General features: G+C 39.4%; 1 long non-coding RNA gene and 1 pseudogene across 3 annotated transcripts in view; both read left to right on the forward strand.

Annotated features, from left to right (window-relative positions):
- LOC113924879 overlaps positions 1-16,772 on the forward strand; it is a 76,237-nt gene extending 59,465 nt beyond the window's left edge. For all 3 annotated transcript variants that reach the window (XR_003520834.1, XR_003520836.1, XR_003520835.1), the window contains 2 exons: positions 15,596-15,653; positions 16,625-16,772. This is a non-coding gene — a long non-coding RNA (uncharacterized LOC113924879). The remainder of the gene's footprint in view (positions 1-15,595; positions 15,654-16,624) is intronic.
- Positions 1,276-1,576, forward strand: LOC113924878 (annotated as a pseudogene).
- Positions 16,773-17,168: the final 396 nt, after the last annotated feature.

A 17,168-nucleotide genomic window follows, 5' to 3' on the forward strand; every position in this document is an offset into this window, starting at 1 on the left:
CATTTTTTTGACTTGATTATTTGTTTTTTGGGTGTAAAGTTTGAGAAGTTCTTTATAGATCTTGGATACCAGACCTTTATCTGTAGTGTCATTTGCAAATATCTTCTCCCATTCTGTGGGTTGCCTCTTTGTTTTGTTGACTGTTTCCTTTGCTGTGCAGAAGCTTTTTATCTTGATGAAGTCCCAAAAGTTCATTTGTGCTTTTGTTTCACTAGCCTTTGGAGATGAATCTTGAAAGAAGTTGCTGTGGCCAATGTCAAAGAGGTTACTGCCTATGTTGTTCTTTAGGATTTTGATGGATTCCTGCCTCACATTGAGGTCTTTCATCCATTTTGAGTTTATCTGTGTGTATGGTGTTAGAGAATGGTCAAGTTTCATTCTTCTGTATATAGCTGTCCAATTTTCCCAGCACCATTTATTGAAGAGACTTTTTTTCCATTGCATATTTTTTCTTGCTTTGTCAAAGATTATTTGACCATAGAATTGAGGGTCCATTTCTGGGATCTCTCTTCTGTTCCATTGGTCTATATGTCTGTATTTGTGCCAGTACCATGCTGTCTTGGTGATCGCTGCTTTGTAATATAGCTTGAAGTCAGGCAATGTGATGCCCCCAGCTTTGCTTTTCTTTTTCAACATTTCCTTGCCAATTCGGGGTCTTTTCTGATTCCATACAAATTTTAGGATTGTTCCAGCATTTTGAAAAATATCATTGGGATTTTGATTGGGATGGCATTGAAGGTATAGATTGCTTTGGGTAGCATAGACATTTTTTTTTGTGGGATTCTTTTTTTTTGTATATATATATATATTTTTTATTGTTATATTAATCACCATACATTACATCATTAGTTTTTGATGTAGTGTTCCATGATTCATTGTTTGTGTATAACACCCAGTTCTCCACGCAGAATGTGCCCTCTTTAATACCCATCACCAGGCTAACCCATCCCCCCAAACCCCCTCCCCTCTAGAACCCTCAGTTTGTTTTTCAGAGTCCATCGTCTCTCATGGTTTGTCTCCCCCTCCAATTTACTCCCCTTCATTCTTCCCCTCCTGCTATCTTCTTTTTTTTTCTTAACATATATTGCATTATTTGTTTCAGAGGTACAGATCTGTGATTCAACAGTCTTGCACAATTCACAGCGCTCACCATAGCACATACCCTCCCCAATGTCTATCACCCAGCCACCCCATCCCTCTCACACCCCCACCACTCCAGCAACCCTCAGTTTGTTTCCTGAGATTAAGAATTCCTCATATCAGAGGGTTTGAAACATGGCGGACGATGTGGACCAGCAACAAACTACCAACACTGTAGAAGAGCCCCTGGATCTCATCAGGCTTGCCTGGATGAGCGAATTTATGTGAAAATGAGAGAGAGCTTCGAGGCAGATTACATGCTTATGATCAGCATTTAAATATGATATTGGGAGATGTGGAAGAAACTGTGACTACTATAGAAATTGATGAGGAAACATACAAAGAGATATATAAATCAACAAAACTGAATTTTCCAATGCTTTTTGTCCGGGGAGATGGTGTTGTACTAGTTGCCCCTCCTTTAAGAGTTGGCTGAAACAAAGAATTTATCATATATGGAATATAGGAGCTTTTGTATGATTGCCTCTTTAAATGTAGAAGACATTCAAAAGAGAAACCTGTGTAAATTTTGGTATTAAGAAATGACCAAGGATTCTTCCACTCCTGAAACGAGTTGATTTGGGATAACTAAAAAATTCTTAAGCTAAAGGGCATTTTAATTTTTTTCCAACCCTTTCAATAAATGTGATCACTAAGAAAAAAAAAATTCCTCATATCAGTGAGGTCATATGATACATGTCTTTCTCTGATTGACTTATTTCACTCAGCATAACACCCTCCAGTTCCAACCACATCATTGCAAATGGCAAGATCTCATTCCTTTTGATGGCTGCATAATATTCCATTGTGTATATATACCACTTCTTCTTTATCCATTCATTTGTCGATGGACATCTTGGCTCTTTCCACAGTTTGGCTACTGTGGACATTGCTGCTATAAACATTGGGGTGCACATACCCCTTCAGATCCCTACATTTGCATCTTTGTGGTAAATACCCAGTAGTGCAATTGCTGGATTGTATGGTAGCTCTATTTTCAACTTTTTGAGGAACCTCCATACTGTTTTCCAGAGTGGTTGCAACAGCTTGCATTCCCTCCAAGTGTAGGAGGGTTCCCCTTTTTCCGCATCCCCACCAACATCTGTCATTTCCTGACTTGTTAATTTTAGCCATTCTGACGGGTGTGAGGTGGTATCTCATTGAGGTTTTGATTTGGATTTCCCTGATGCTGAGCGATGTTGAGCACTTTTTCATGTGTCTGTTGGCCATTTGGATGTCTTCTTTGGAAAAATATCTGTTCATGTCTTCTGCCCATTTCTTGATTGGATTATTTGTTCTTTGGGTGTTGAGTTTGATAAGTTCTTTATAGATTTTGGATACTAGCCCTTTATCTGATATGTCATTTGCAAATATTTTCTCCATTCTGTCGGTTGTCTTTTGGTTTTGTGGACTGTTTCTTTTGCTGTGCAAAAGCTTTTTATCTTGATGAAATCCCAATAGTTCATTTTTGCCCTTGCTTCGCTTGCCTTTGGTGATGTTTCTAGGAAGAAGTTGCTGTGGCTGAGGTCGAAGAGGTTGCTGCCTGTGTTCTTCCTTAGGATTTTGATGGACTCCTGTCTCACGTTTAGGTCTTTCAACCATTTGGAGTCTATTTTTGTGTGTGGTGTAAGGAAATGGTCCAGTTTCATTCTTCTGCATGTCGCTGTCCAATTTTTCCAACACCATTTGTTGAAGAGACTGTCTTTTTTCCATTGGACATTCTTTCCTGCTTTGTCAAGATGAGTTGACCATAGAGTTGAGGGTCCATTTCTGGGCTCTCTCTTCTGTTCCATTGATCGATGTGTCTGTTTTTGTGCCAGTACCATACTGTCTTGATGATGACAGCTTTGTAATAGAGCTGGAAGTCCGGAATTGTGATGCCGCCAGCTTTGCTTTTCTTTTCCAACATTCCTCTGGCTATTTGGGGTCTCTTCTGGTTCCATACAAATTTTAGGATTATTTGTTCCATTTCTTTGAAAAAAGTGGTTGGTATTTTGATGGGGAGTGCATTGAATGTGTAGATTGCTCTAGGTAGCATTGACATCTTCACAATGTTTGTTCTTCCAATCCATGAGCATGGAACGTTTTTCCATTTTTTGTATCTTCTTCAATTTCTTTCATGAGTATTTTATAGTTTTCTGAGTACAGATCCTTTGCCTCTTTGGTTAAATTTATTCCTAGGTATCTTATGGTTTTGGGTGCAATTGTAAATGGGATCGACTCCTTGATTTGTCTCTCTTCTGTCTTGCTGTTGGTGTATAGGAATGCCACTGATTTCTGTGCATTGATTTTATATCCTGCCACTTTACTGAATTCCTGTATGAGTTCTAGCAGTTTTGGGTTGGCTAAAGGGTGGGGTGGAGTCTTTTGGGTTTTCCACATAAAGTACCATATCATCTGCAAAGAGTGAGAGTTTGACTTCCTCTTTGCCGATTTGGATGCCTTTGATTTCTTTTTGTTGTCTGATTGCTTAGCATAGACATTTTAACAATGTTTATTCTTCTGATCCATGAGCATGGAACGTTTTTCCATCTTTTTGTGTCTTCTTCAATTTCTTTCATTAGTGTTCTGTAGTTCCTAGGGTATAGACCCTTTACTTCTTTGGTTAGGTTTATTCCGAGGTATCTTATGGTTTTTGGTGCTATTGTAAATGGAATCGTTTCTCTAATTTCTCTTTCTACAGTTGCACTTTAGTGGATAAGAAAGCAACTGATTTCTGTGCATTGATTTTGTATCCTGCCACATTACTGAATTGCTGTATGAGTTCTAGTAATTTGGAGGTAGAGTTTTCTGGATTTTCCACATAAAGTATCATGTCATCTGCAAAGAGAGAGAGTTTGACTTCTTCTTTGTCAATTTGAATACCTTTTATTTCTTTTTGTGGTCTGATTGCTGTTGCTAGGAATTCTAGTACTATATTGAATAATAGTGGCGAGAGTGGGCATCCTTTTGTGTTCCTGATCTTAAGGGAAAGGCTCTCAGCTTTTCCCCACTGAGGATGATAATCGCTGTGGGCTTTTCATAGATAGATTTTATGAACTTGAGGAATGTTCCTTCTATCCCTATGCTCTGAAGAGTTTTAATTAGGAAAGGATGTTGTATTTTGTCAAATGCTTTTTTTGCATCAACTGAGAGGACCATATGGTTCTTCTCCCTCCTCTTATTAATGTGATCTATCACACTGATTGATTTTCGAATGTTGAACCACCTTTGCAACCCCGGGGATAAATCCCACTCGGTCGTGGTAGATGATCCTTTTAATGTATTGTTGGATCCTATTAGCTAGGAATTTGTTGAGGATTTTGGAATCCGTATTCATCAGGGATATTAGTCTGAAATTCTCCTTTTTGATGGCGTCTTTGCCTGGTTTGGGGATTAAGGTAATGCTGGCCTCATAGACTGAGTCTGGAAGCTTTCCTTTGGTTTCTATTTTTTGAAACAGCTTCAGGAGAGTAGGTATTTTTTTCTTCTTCGAATGCTTGGTAGAATTCCCCAGGGAATCCATCAGTCCAATCCTGGACTCTTGTTTTTTGGGTTTTTTGATAACTGTTTCAATCTCGTTACTGGTTATTGGACTATTCAGGTTGTCAATTTCTTCCTGTTTCAGTCTTGGCAGGCTATAGGTTTCCAGGAAGGCATCCATTTCTTCCAGGTTGCTCAATTTATTGGCATATAGTTGTCAATAATAATTTCTTTTTTTTTTTTAAAGATTTTATTTATTTATTTGACAGAAAGAGACACAGCAAGAGAGGGAACACAAGCAGGGGGAATGGGAGAGGGAGAAGCAGGCTTCCCGTGGAGCAGGGAGCCTGATGCGGGGCTCGATTCTGGGACCCTGTGATCATGACCTGAGCCGAAGGCAGACACTTAATGACTGAGCCACCCAGGCACCCCGTTGATAATAATTTCTAATAATTATTTCTATTTCCCTGGTGTTAGTCATGATCTCTCCCCTTTCATTCATAATTTTATTAATTTGGGTCCTTTCTCTTTTCTTTTGGATAAGTCTGGCCAGGGGTTTATCAATCTTGTTAATTCTTTCAAAGAACCAGCTTCTAGTTTTGTTGATCTGATCTACTGTGTTTCTGGTTTCTCATTCATTGATCTCTGCTCTAATCTTAATCATTTCTCTTCTAATGCATGGCTTTTTCTCTAGTTCTTTAAGGTGTAAAGTTAGTTGGTGAATTCGGGATTTTTCTATTTTTTTTTGAGTGAGGCTTCGATGGCTATGTATTTCCCCCTTAGGACCACCTTTGCAGTATCCCATACGTTTTGGACTGATGTGTTTTCGTTCTCATTGATTTCCACGAATTGTTTAAATTCTTTGATTTCCTGGTTGACCCAAACATTCTTGAGCAGAGTGGTCTTTAGCTTCCAAGTGTTTGAATTTCTTCCAAATTTTTTCTTGTGATTGAGTTCCAGTTTTAAAGAATTATGTTCTGAGAATATGCAGGGAATAATCTCAATCTTTTGGTGTCAGTTGAGACTTGATTTGTGACCCAGTATGGGGTCTATTCTGGAGAAAGTTCCATGTGCACTCAAGAAGAATGAGTATTCTGTTGTTTTAGGGTGGAATGTTCTGTATATATCTATGAGGTTCATCTGGTCCAGGGTGTCATTCAAAGCTCTTGTTTCTTTGTTGATTTTTGGCTTAGATGATCTGTCTATTGCTGAGAGTGGAGTATTGAGGTCTCCTACAATTAACATATTGTTATCAATATGACTCTTTATTTTGGTTAACGGTTGGCTTATGTAGATGGCTGCTCCCATGTTGGGGGCATAGATATTTACAATTGTTAGATCTTCTTGTTGGATAGACCCTTTAAGAATGATATAGTGTCCTTCTGTGTCTCTAACTACAGTCTTTAGCTTAAAATCTAATTTGTCTGATAGGAGAATTGCTACCCCAGCTTTCTTTTGAGGTCCATTGGCATGGAAGATGGATCTCCATCCCTTCACTTTCAGTCTGGATGTATTTTTAGGTTCAAAATGAGTCTCTGGTAGACAGCATATGGATGGGTCCTGTCTTTTTATCCAATCTGCAACCTGTGCCGTTTTATGGGAGCATTTAGGCCATTCGCAATAAGAGTGATTATTGAAAGATATGAATTTATTGTTATCATGTTTCCTGTGAAGACGTTGTTTTTATAGATTATCTCTGTAAATTTCTGTTCTATATCACTCTTGGGGTCTTTCTCCTTTTATAGAACCTCCCCTTAATATTTCTTGCAGGGTTCGCTTAGTGGTCACATGTTCTTTCAGTTTCTGCCTGTCTTGGAAGCTCTACATCTCTCCATCCATTCTAAATGACAGCCTTGCCGATAAAGTATTCTTGGCTGCATGTTCTTCTTGTTTAGTACCTGAATATGTCTTGCCAGCCCTTTATGGCCTCCTGGGTCTCTGTGGATAGGTCTGACGTTATTCTGATGTTCCTCCCTCTGTACGTAAGGAATCTCTTCCCCTTAACTGCCCTTAAGATGGTTTCCTTGGTTCTAAGATTTGTGAGTTTTACTATTACATGCCGGGGTGTTGGCCTGTTTTTCTTGATCTTGGGAGGGGTCCTCTCTGCCTCTAGGACATGAATGTTTGTTTCATTCTCCAGATTAGGGAAGTTCTCAGCTACCATTTGCTCAAATATATCTTCTAGTCCTCTCTCTCTCTCTCCACCCCTTCAGGGATCCCAATAATTCTGACATTGGAATGTTTCATGGTGTCATTTATTTCTCTGATTCTATTTTCATGGATTTTGAGTTGTTTTTCCCTGGCCTCCTCCTTTTCCTTTTTGTCTATTAATTGGTCTTCTAGATCACTAATTCATTCTTCTGACTCACCCGAGCTGTTAGATTATCTAGATTAGATTGGATCTCATTGATAGCATTTTTACATTCTGCTAGTTCAGCTTTCATTTCTGCATTTAGAGACTCTATGTTGCCACTAATCAATTTCTCCATTCTAGCTGTTGTCTTCACAATTGCTACCCTGAATTCCATTCCCGACATCTTGGTTATATCTGTATCCATTTGTAAATCTGTGGCAGAAGTCACAGTCTCTGAGTCTTTCCTATTTTGGGGGTTCCTCTTCTTAGTCATTCTGTTGAGGGGTGGTTGAGGGAATGTACAGAGTCCAAATTATTGATCACAACTCAAGCAAGATGCACCTGTTTTATAGGGATCTTAAGGTTGTTGGCCTCTTGTTCTCCTAACCTGTCTTCTGGGGGAGGGCCCTGCCGTGCTGTTACTCAGGCAACCCTGTTTGTGTAGAGTTGCCCTGTCCCTTATGGTGGGAATGGGCTAGTGAAAACCTGTTTTTTGGGGGTTTTGTTCTCTTGCAGCTTTCCCTGGTAGCTTTCTGCATCCTTTCTGAGAGTTGGAACAAAAGAGATCATTTCCAACCCTCTGCTTCAGAGCAGAGAGATTGCAGTCTGTTCTTCAGTGAGGTCGCCAGGCCACACTATCTCTGTTTCTGTCTGTGCTGCTATAAACTGCAGCATCCTGGGTTGTGTACCCCTCAGCAGGGCTCCCAGTCCTCGCCTCCAGGTTGGGGCACGTCTCTGCCCTTTATGCTTCTAAAACCACCAGCCACCCCCAGGTCACACGTGTGGCCCTGCCGCTCCTGGTTTCAGTCAGGGGGCTGCCCTAAAGTCCTTTCTGCACCACTACCGGTCTGCTAGTCTGTGCTCGGTCCCCAGTGCATGAAGCTATCACTCACCAGTGGTGTAGGATCCCCACAGCTCCCTTCCCCCTTCTGTTTATCTTCCAATATGTGCCCACAGAATCATGGCTCCCCACTTTGTACCTCGAAACCAACGGCCTGTGATATTCTGCTTGTAGCGATCCAGATCTATCTTCTTACATCTCAGGCTGATTTCGTGGGTGTTCAGAGCTCAATTTTGGGGACCAGTTGGGATAGGGCCCCTACTCATCTGCCATCTTTTCCTCCCACAGGTTTTATTAGGACAAGGACCATACCATTTCAACTTGGTATATCCTTAGCACCTAAGTAATTTGTGCATAAGAACATACTAATACAAGTTCATTAAAGAAATCAAGGAATGACATTAAGGTAGAGGAAGGTGCCTATGGCTATCCATGTGCCATTGCATCTTTCATGAAGAGTATAGATGACCAACCCTTCAGAGAGGCCTGTGCCCATTGTAAAGGAGCTCTTTCTTTTATTATTATTTTTATAGCACTCTTTTATTTTTCTACATGGCATTTAGTACCATCTGTAATTATGTTTATTTATGCAACCACTTACTTATTTTTCCTCTCCCTTAGTGGATTATAAGAAACCCCATGAAGGAAGGACTATGTGTGTTCATTACGTGTAGCCATAGCTAGGCAAGGTGCCTGGTACAAAGTAGGAGCTTAATTTAAAAAAAATAATAATTAATGAGTAATGAAAGTTCCTACTTGAAAAGCTGCCCTAAGAGTACTTCCTAGTGGCTATAAGACCTTGTGTAGCCTGATTTTCTACACTTGGTGAGGAAGGAGGGAAGAAAGGAAGACTTGCCAACTGAGACAGTGTTCCTATGTAGTAGAATGAGCTAGGCAAGAGGGGACTGGGTTCTAGTTCTGGTTGTGGCCTTAGAGAAGTCACCATTAGATAAGGTTACTTCTGGGTCAAACAAGTGTTGGTAGCAGCTGGTATCTAAGGAAATTTTCAGCACTGTAATATGCTTTGGAGCAATACACTTAGTGCTGATTCTCTCCTCAGAACCAAGCATTCTTCTGCATTTCAATAAATGTTAATAAATTAAAACAAATAAACAAACCAAAACTATTTACCAACTCCAGGTCCCTAGGCTTCCCTAATATCCAGAACTCATTGAGGATGGCTCCTTTCTGGGGCATTGGCTATAGAACTCTTTCCTCTGCTAAGAGGTGTTATAGGCAGTGCGAATTTCCTACCAGAAAGTATGTTGGAGTGATTTCTGTGGTATCACATGTGGATAATAATAGGGATGAGGGTAAAGGTAAAGCGGAGGGAGCAGAGCTGACTTCTGATTCTTATAGAAGATGTAAAACCCACATCTGTATATTCTAAGAAGATATTAGAGAAGGGGTTTCACAAAATCAAAAGAACTGAAAAAAAAAAACACTGAAGGCATTGAGCATCAGTGGCTGCTAATATCAAAAAAGATGAAATCTTTGACATTCTCTGTTCTTTGATAAAATAATGCAATACCACCTATAATCTTGCCAAGGGGATCAAAGCTGAGTCTAATCCATCCTCTGGTGCCAGCTGCAATTTCCAGGAGGAACAAACTTCTTGAGTTTGCAATTGGGAACACCCAGACAATGACAACTTTACAGGCCTGATAGTCCAGGACCTTCAGCAGATGAACTGCCCAGAAGAGAAAGGTCTAGAGGAGAAATCTGCAGATTAAATGAGACTTAAGGCACATAGCAAACATTTTTTTCATCAACAAGATTAAACCTTAGTATCTAAGGATGTACACATGGTGTTTAAATATAAAGAAAAGCAGGGACATGATTGCTATACAGTTATGGATATGGCTACTTTTGGAGAGAGGGAGGGAACTGTGACTGAGGGAGCACATGGAGAGTTTTTGGTGTGGCAAAGTTTTATTTCTTGACCTGCTTACAAAGCTGTTTTCTCTATAATTCCCTAAGCTTTACATTTGCTTTGTGTGATTTTATTTTAGGGTGAAAAGTATTAAAAAAATAGAGGAAAAATGTAGGGGCACACACACACACACACACACACACACACACACGATTCAGACTTCTAGACTTAAACAAATGGAAAAATATCTCTTGTTTTTGGATAGAATATCTCCACATCATCAAGATAATATTTCTCCCAATAAAAATATCAATACATTGTTTCTCTGGCACTATTGAAGTTGTTACTAACATTTTTACAGAAAATAAGCATGTAAGAACGTCTAAAAAACAACAGAAGGAGATCCATGAAGAGGACCAGCCCTCTGGATATGAAAAGATGCTATAAAGTCTCTGTAGTTAACCTAGTGTGGTACTAGCACATGATGTAAGGCAAAATGGAATGGAACAGAAAGTCAAAAAATAAACCCAAGTACGTCTGGAAATTTAGTATGTGATCAAGGTGGCATATGAAATCATTGAAGCTAATATGGACTTTTTAATAACTAATTCAGGATAACTGGATAGCCATTTAGACACACCATACATTACAAAAACTTCAAATGGATTAGAGTGTAAACATAAAAATGAAATTACATAAGAATTTTTAAATGGATGGATTCTACTTTCATTCAGGTGTAGGAAATGGCTTGGTAACTACAATTCAAGATCAAGATGCACAAAAAACTTGGTAAATTTGCCTACATAAGAAATATATGACAGAAAATACCATGAGCACAGTCAAAAGACATATAACAAACGTAGAAAATACTGGAAATATACGACAAATAATGGGTTAATGTACAAACAAGTCTTAAAATTAAGGGGAAAATGACCAAAAATCTTATAAAAAAAGACAATTCACATACACACACACACAGAGATCAAAAATAGGAAAAGATGTTCAACCTCACTTATAAGACTACAGTGAAATATGGACATTTTCTCAACTCTCAGGCACACTCTGTTGGTGAGGCTGTAGGAAAAACAACACTCACACACATGGTTGGTGAGTACTGAGATGGTGTAACCTCTTTAAGGTTATGTACTTACTCTTTGACCAAACAATTTACCCTGCAGATATATTTCCAATGATACAAAAATATATTCATGAGGTTAATCATGGCAGTGTTGTTCACAACTGCAAAATATCAGAAATTACCTAAGAGCCCAAATATAGAAAATTGGTTGAACAAACTTCTATATGTACTCATGGGAGGACTAAGGAGCTGTAAAAAGAATTAGGAAGACTTCTGTCATTTAATATGAAATGAATTTAAATATATTAAATGGAAAAAGAAAGTACAAAAGAATGTGTATCCCTAGATCAATGGGACAGAATAGAAAGTGCAGAAATGGACCCTCAACTCTATGGTCAACTCATCTTTGACAAAGCAGGAAGGAATGTCCAATGGGAAAAAGACAGTCTCTTCAACAAATGGTGTTGGGAAAATTGGACAGCCACATGCAGAAGAATGAAACTGGATCATTTCCTTATACCACATACAAAAATAGACTCAAAATGGAGAAAAGACCTCAATGTGAGACAGGAATCCATCAAAATCCTTGAGGAGAACACAGGCAGCAACGTGTTCAACCTCAGCTGCAGCAACTTCTTCCTAGAAACATTGCCAAAGGCAAGGGAAGCAAGAGCAAAAATGAACTATTGGGACTTCATCAAGATAAAAAACTGCACAGCAAAAGAAACAGTCAACAAAACCAAAAGACAGCCGACAGAATGGGAGAAGATATTTACAAATGACATATCAGATAAAGGGCTAGTATCCAAAATCTATAAAGAACTTATGAAACTCAACACCCAAAGAACAAATAATCCAATCAGGAAATGGGCAGAAGACATGAACAGACATTTCTGCAAAGAAGACATCCAAATGGCCAACAGACACATGAAAAAGTGCTCAACATCACTTGGCATCAGGGAAATCCAAATCAAAACCTCAATGAGATACCACCTCACACCAGTCAGAATGGCTAAAATTAACAAGTCAGGAAATGACAGATGTTGGCAAGGATGCGGAGAAAGGGGAACCCTCCTACACTGTTGGTGGGAATGCAAGCTGTTGCAACCACTCTGGAAAACAGTATGGAGGTTCCTCAAACAGTTGAAAATAGAGCTAACCTATGACCCAGCAATTGCAGTACTTAGTATTTACCCCAAAGATACAAAAGTAGTGATCCGAAGGGGCACCTGTACCCGAATGTTTATAGCAGCAATGTCCACAATAACCAAATTATGGAAAGAGCCTAGATGTTCATCAACAGATGAATGGATAAAGAAGTTGTGGTGTATATATATATATATATAATGGAATATTATACAGCCATCAAAAATGAAATCTTGCCATTTGCAACAACGTGGATGGATGGAACTAGAGGATATTAAGCTAAGCGAAATAAGTCAACCAGGGAAAGACAAGTATCATATGATCTCACTGATATGAGGAGTTTGAGAAACAAGACAGAGGATCATAGGTGAAGGGAGGAAAAAATGTAACAAGACGAAACCAGAGAGGGAGACAAACCATAAGAGACTCTTAATCTCAGGAAACAAACAGGGTTGCTGGAGTGGAGGGGGGTAGGAAGGATGGGGTGGCTGGGTGATGGGCATTGGGGAGGGTAAGTGCTATGGTGAGCACTGTGAATTGTGTAAGACTGATGAATCACAGACCTGTACCCCTGAAACAAATAATACATTATATGTTAATAAAAAAAGAATGTATATATTATATATTACTTTGTGTCAAGGAAGGAGAAATAAGAAAACATATGCGTATCTTTTTATTTTTTATTTTGAAATAATTTACATTTTGTCAGTTTATTTTGGAAAAAGAATATAGAGAAAGTATAAACCAGAGACTAATGAAGTTGGTTCCCTAGATAAGATAGAGGTGGAGGAAAATAAGACAGATGGGATAGGGGAGGGAACACTTTTTGGGGTATACATTTTCATATGGTTTTGACTAGGGGGATCATATTTTTCTACAAATTAAAAAAAATGAAAGTAAGCCAGTGAGGATGGGGGAAAAGCCCTAAGACTGTTTGGAAAGAGAAATAAATACACCCTACGTTATTTCAATGGAATAATATAACCACACCAAAGGGAGGGATAAAAGCTAGTTTAAGTAACTTTTGAACAGAGTGCTTTGACTATGTCTTCATCTAAAGAAAAACATGCAAACATCTCTTGAACTTTTCTCATTTTTTTATGGTAGTGGTATGCACGTAGCTTAGTTTAAAAAACTGTTTTGTTTATGTATATTATAGGACTAAGCAAATGAATATATATATATATATATATGTATTTGTTGTTGTTGTTGTTGTTTGTTTATTTTGTGAGCCAGGATTCTCAGTGTGAAACAGAGAGCTACAAATAAGAAATAGGCAAAGGCAAGAAATACAGAAATACCCACAAAGAATTGGTTTGGACTGGAGGTACCAGTATAAGCAGATAATTTCAGAAATATATATTATTGGCTCGCTCTGCTGATAGGACCTTAAACCAGGGACATTCCAATAGCAATGACCGTACCTGACATCTAGGTCTTGATTTTTAAATACCATTCCTCACTCAAAGTGACCAGGGACCTCCAGATCAAAGCTGATTTCAGGAACAAGGCAGAAAAGACACAAAGGATCCTACAACATTCTGTATTGCCAAAAATTTAAAAAGAACGTAAGTTAAAAAGGTGGGGGGCACATGCCAACAAGATAAAGGAGAGCCTGAAGGAGTTCTTCTGGCCAAATCTGGGATAACCTGAGCACTAAACCAAATAATGTCAGCAATGGATTATAACCCAGTGAGTAAAAGGCAAACAATTTACTGGCTGCTAAATCCATTGTGGGGATTGATGGAGAACAGAATATTTACATGTTCTGAAAGTGCTCCTTGCAAATTACTTACTAATTACGAAAGGAAAACTAGTAACTCTACAGCAGAGAAGTCACTTATCAAAATCAACATTATCAAGAAGGGGCAGACTTAGTGTGCCTCCACAGGCACTGAGAAGAACACACCCCTTCTCATGCGGTGCTCCAGCCAAAAGGGCCTGGCCTGAATCTCATGGGGGAGCATCAGGTAAATCCAAAATGGGGGGCCTTCTAGAAAACCACTGGGCTGTACTCTCCAACCATCTCAGTTTCATGAAGGACAAAGAAAGGCTGAGGATCTATGCAGATTAGAGTAGACTAAGGAGGCAAGACAATTAAACAGAGGATGTGACCCTGGATGGGGTCTCGTGCGGGAAAAATGACATAAAGGACATTATTAAGACAACGTTGACATTTGAAAATGAACTATGGATTAAAGTGTTGTGCAAATGTGAAATTTCCTGGATTTGGTAACTGTTAGAGAATGTCCTTGCTCTCATGAAATATACATTGAAGCAATCAGAGGAAACAGATCCAAAGAAACCTACTCCAAATGTTTAGGAATAAATAATATATGTGTGTATATAGGTAGATAGATAGAGAACACCATGTGGCAAACATTAAAAAAGTTGATGAGTTGATGGCTGAGGGGGTGTATGGAGATCCTTTGTACTATTCTTACAACTTCTGTAAGTCTGGAATAATTTGAAAATAAGGTTAGTAAATCCAGACTCTCATTGTGGGAAGTTACTTCAGGGAAAATGTAAATATTAGGTTATTTTAGCCCCTGTGTGAACTATTATTTAATGTTATTTTATCAAGTATGCTTTGTGCCAGGAACTGTGCTAAGTTTTAAACTTTGACATACCCTGTTCCTTTATGCTTTCTTTCATCCAGTAGAATGAAGATGGCATGGAACAATTTTTATCCCCTTTTGGGAGTCCAGGTTTCTCAAGGCCTCACTTTTTAAATTTTTATTTATTTATTTATTTATTTATTTATTTATTTTTATCTTATTTATTTTTAATTTTTATTTATTTGTACAAGGTACACAATGAAATAGATGTTCTCCAGTTCTAACATCAATGATTCTCAGTGTCTCTACCCAGTTCCTTCAATTCTTATAGTTTTTTTCTTCTTTGGACTCTCCTCCCTCTTTTCTGGACTTTTCTCTAGAATGTCCCTGAATGGCCACATTCCAGGTGTTTCCGTGGTTGGAGCATGGATGCCAACTGCAGTGGCCTTTCATAAATAGGAAAGGCAGCCGGAATGTAATTGAAGAGGTAGAAGTTGGCAGAATGCTTTTCTTTTCTCCTAAACCATTGTCTCTTTGGTTCTGGAAATGACCCAACATTTCTGCAAGCAGGGGTCCACACAAGTCTTCCAACCCCAGGCCAGGAACCCTGGTTTTCAGTGTTGGAACTTTACATTTCTATTCATCAAGGTTTGCTTGTGGTTTAGAGAAACTGTAACTCAAATGTCACACTGGGCGTTATACCTCTCTCCCTCCACATCAGAACTGTGAGTTGGGCACTGGGGAGTTCCTCCATAAGCTTTAGGCTTGTAAAGAAAATAATAAAATGAAACCAAAGGCCAAATCAGCAAAAAGCAATTGGGACATTTAATTTTATTTCCTTTATTTGGAGTTGAACAGTTAGTCACTGTTTCTGATTAAGAAACTTCTGAGCAGGAACAAGGGCCTTTAAAAAGAAACACGTTGTGTTTTGGCAGAAAAACTTAATGACTTAGGACATAAACTTTGTCACAGGAACAGAAGGCCCCGATGTTAGAGAGAGGCCAGCCTGAGCACAGTAACTCATGGTGGAACTCTTCATCTTGCTCTCTCTGCTCAGTCCAGGAGGCAGGGGACCTGGAGTCGACTTCTCATATAAATTAGCTGGCTCTATTTTGTCTAAGGGGAGGCCTATTTATTTTTCTAGACTGAAGCCAACCTTGAACTTGATGAGAGTCCTGTGCAGAGATGCAGGAGAAGAGAAGGTACTGGTATCTAAAAATCTGCTGAATTTCCCTTATGGGTTGGGAAATGGCTCCAGATGGAGGACATCTGACCACTTTGGGGGACAATGGGGGTAAACCATAGTGCTTGGAGTATGCCATTCTCATTCACACATCCTTTATTTTTACAATATTTATTGAGAACCTTCCACATTTCAGCCATGATGCCAGGCCTTGGGATTCTGTAGTCAAATAAGGTGTTCTTGGAACATACAGACTGATGGGGCAAACTGTTCCATGGCCAGATAACAATAATTTATTGTGGTAGGTGTCATTTTTTAAGTTCTATGCGAAGACAGGAGAGGGAAAAATTCATTCTGTTACAGCTGGGGTAGGGACCAACGAAAGTTTTTATAAAGGAGGTGATATCCTTGCTGGATTGAAAAGAATGAGAAGCTCATAAGGTAAAAAAGGAGGAAGGACATTTCTAGTAGGAGAAAATGCAGACACTTCTGAAAAATCAAGATATATAATTGATTGGGCTGGAGTCGAGGATACTCTGTAGTGAAGGATAAAGGATTGTACAGGAAGTATGGATTGAAGTATGATTTTGGAAGTCCTGGTGTAGTCCCCATGGGTGATAGGAAGCTAGGGAAGGGCTGTGAGCAGGGAGTGCCACGCTCGCTCTGGTAACGGTATACAGGTGGGTTAAGAGGCTGGTACAAGGTTAAACAGTGATCAAAATGAGAAAGTGTGAGGCTCTGAATGAGTGCTAGGGTCAAGGGAAGGGAGAAAGTTAATGGGTTCAAAAATGCATATCTGGGGATAAATTGGAGTTGAGGATGAAGAAGATGAGAGCCTTGTTTCTTTTTGGAAATCTTGCCTTGTACCACTCTTCTTCCTCCCCTCTCCATCTCCTCTCCTCTCCCCTGCCTCCCACCCCTGTTCACCTCCTTCACCTCCTCCTTCTTCCAAGTTCCAGTGACATCTAATCCACATCTTTTTTTCCCCAGTGATTTGTAAAACTTCAGGATGATGGAGGGCTGCATCTCCCAATTTCAGAGGAATCCTGCTTCATTTCCAAAGAACCATACTCTTCAGTTACAAGCAAACTGGCAATGTAGCCAAAGTGTCTGTCCACTGAGCAGAATTTCCCAGAAGATCTTTGCTCACTGCAGCAGGGCTCAGCACACACCATGGGCAGTGTGGGGGGTGGTGGTGGTGGTGGTGGCAATGTTTACACTTCTAGAGCTCTAATGGGATCTACTTCTTAGGCTGTCATCCTAGTTTGTTTCCTGTATTCATTTCCTAGCGCTCTAACGAAGTACCACAAACTGGGTGGCGAAAACAACAGAAATGTATTGCTTCACAGTTCTAGAGGCTAGAAGTCTGAAATCAAGATGTTGGCAGCGCCATGCTCTCTCTGGTGACTTTAATGGGAAAATCTTTCCTTGCCTCTTCTTAGCTTTTGGCAGTTCTTAGCAATCCTTGACTTGTAGATTTATCATTCCAACCTTTGCCTTCATTGTCATGTGGCCATCTTCTTCCCATGTGTCT

This window comes from Zalophus californianus, chromosome 2 (genome assembly GCF_009762305.2).
Source record: "Zalophus californianus isolate mZalCal1 chromosome 2, mZalCal1.pri.v2, whole genome shotgun sequence".
In the NCBI taxonomy this organism is placed as follows: Eukaryota; Metazoa; Chordata; class Mammalia; order Carnivora; family Otariidae; genus Zalophus; species Zalophus californianus.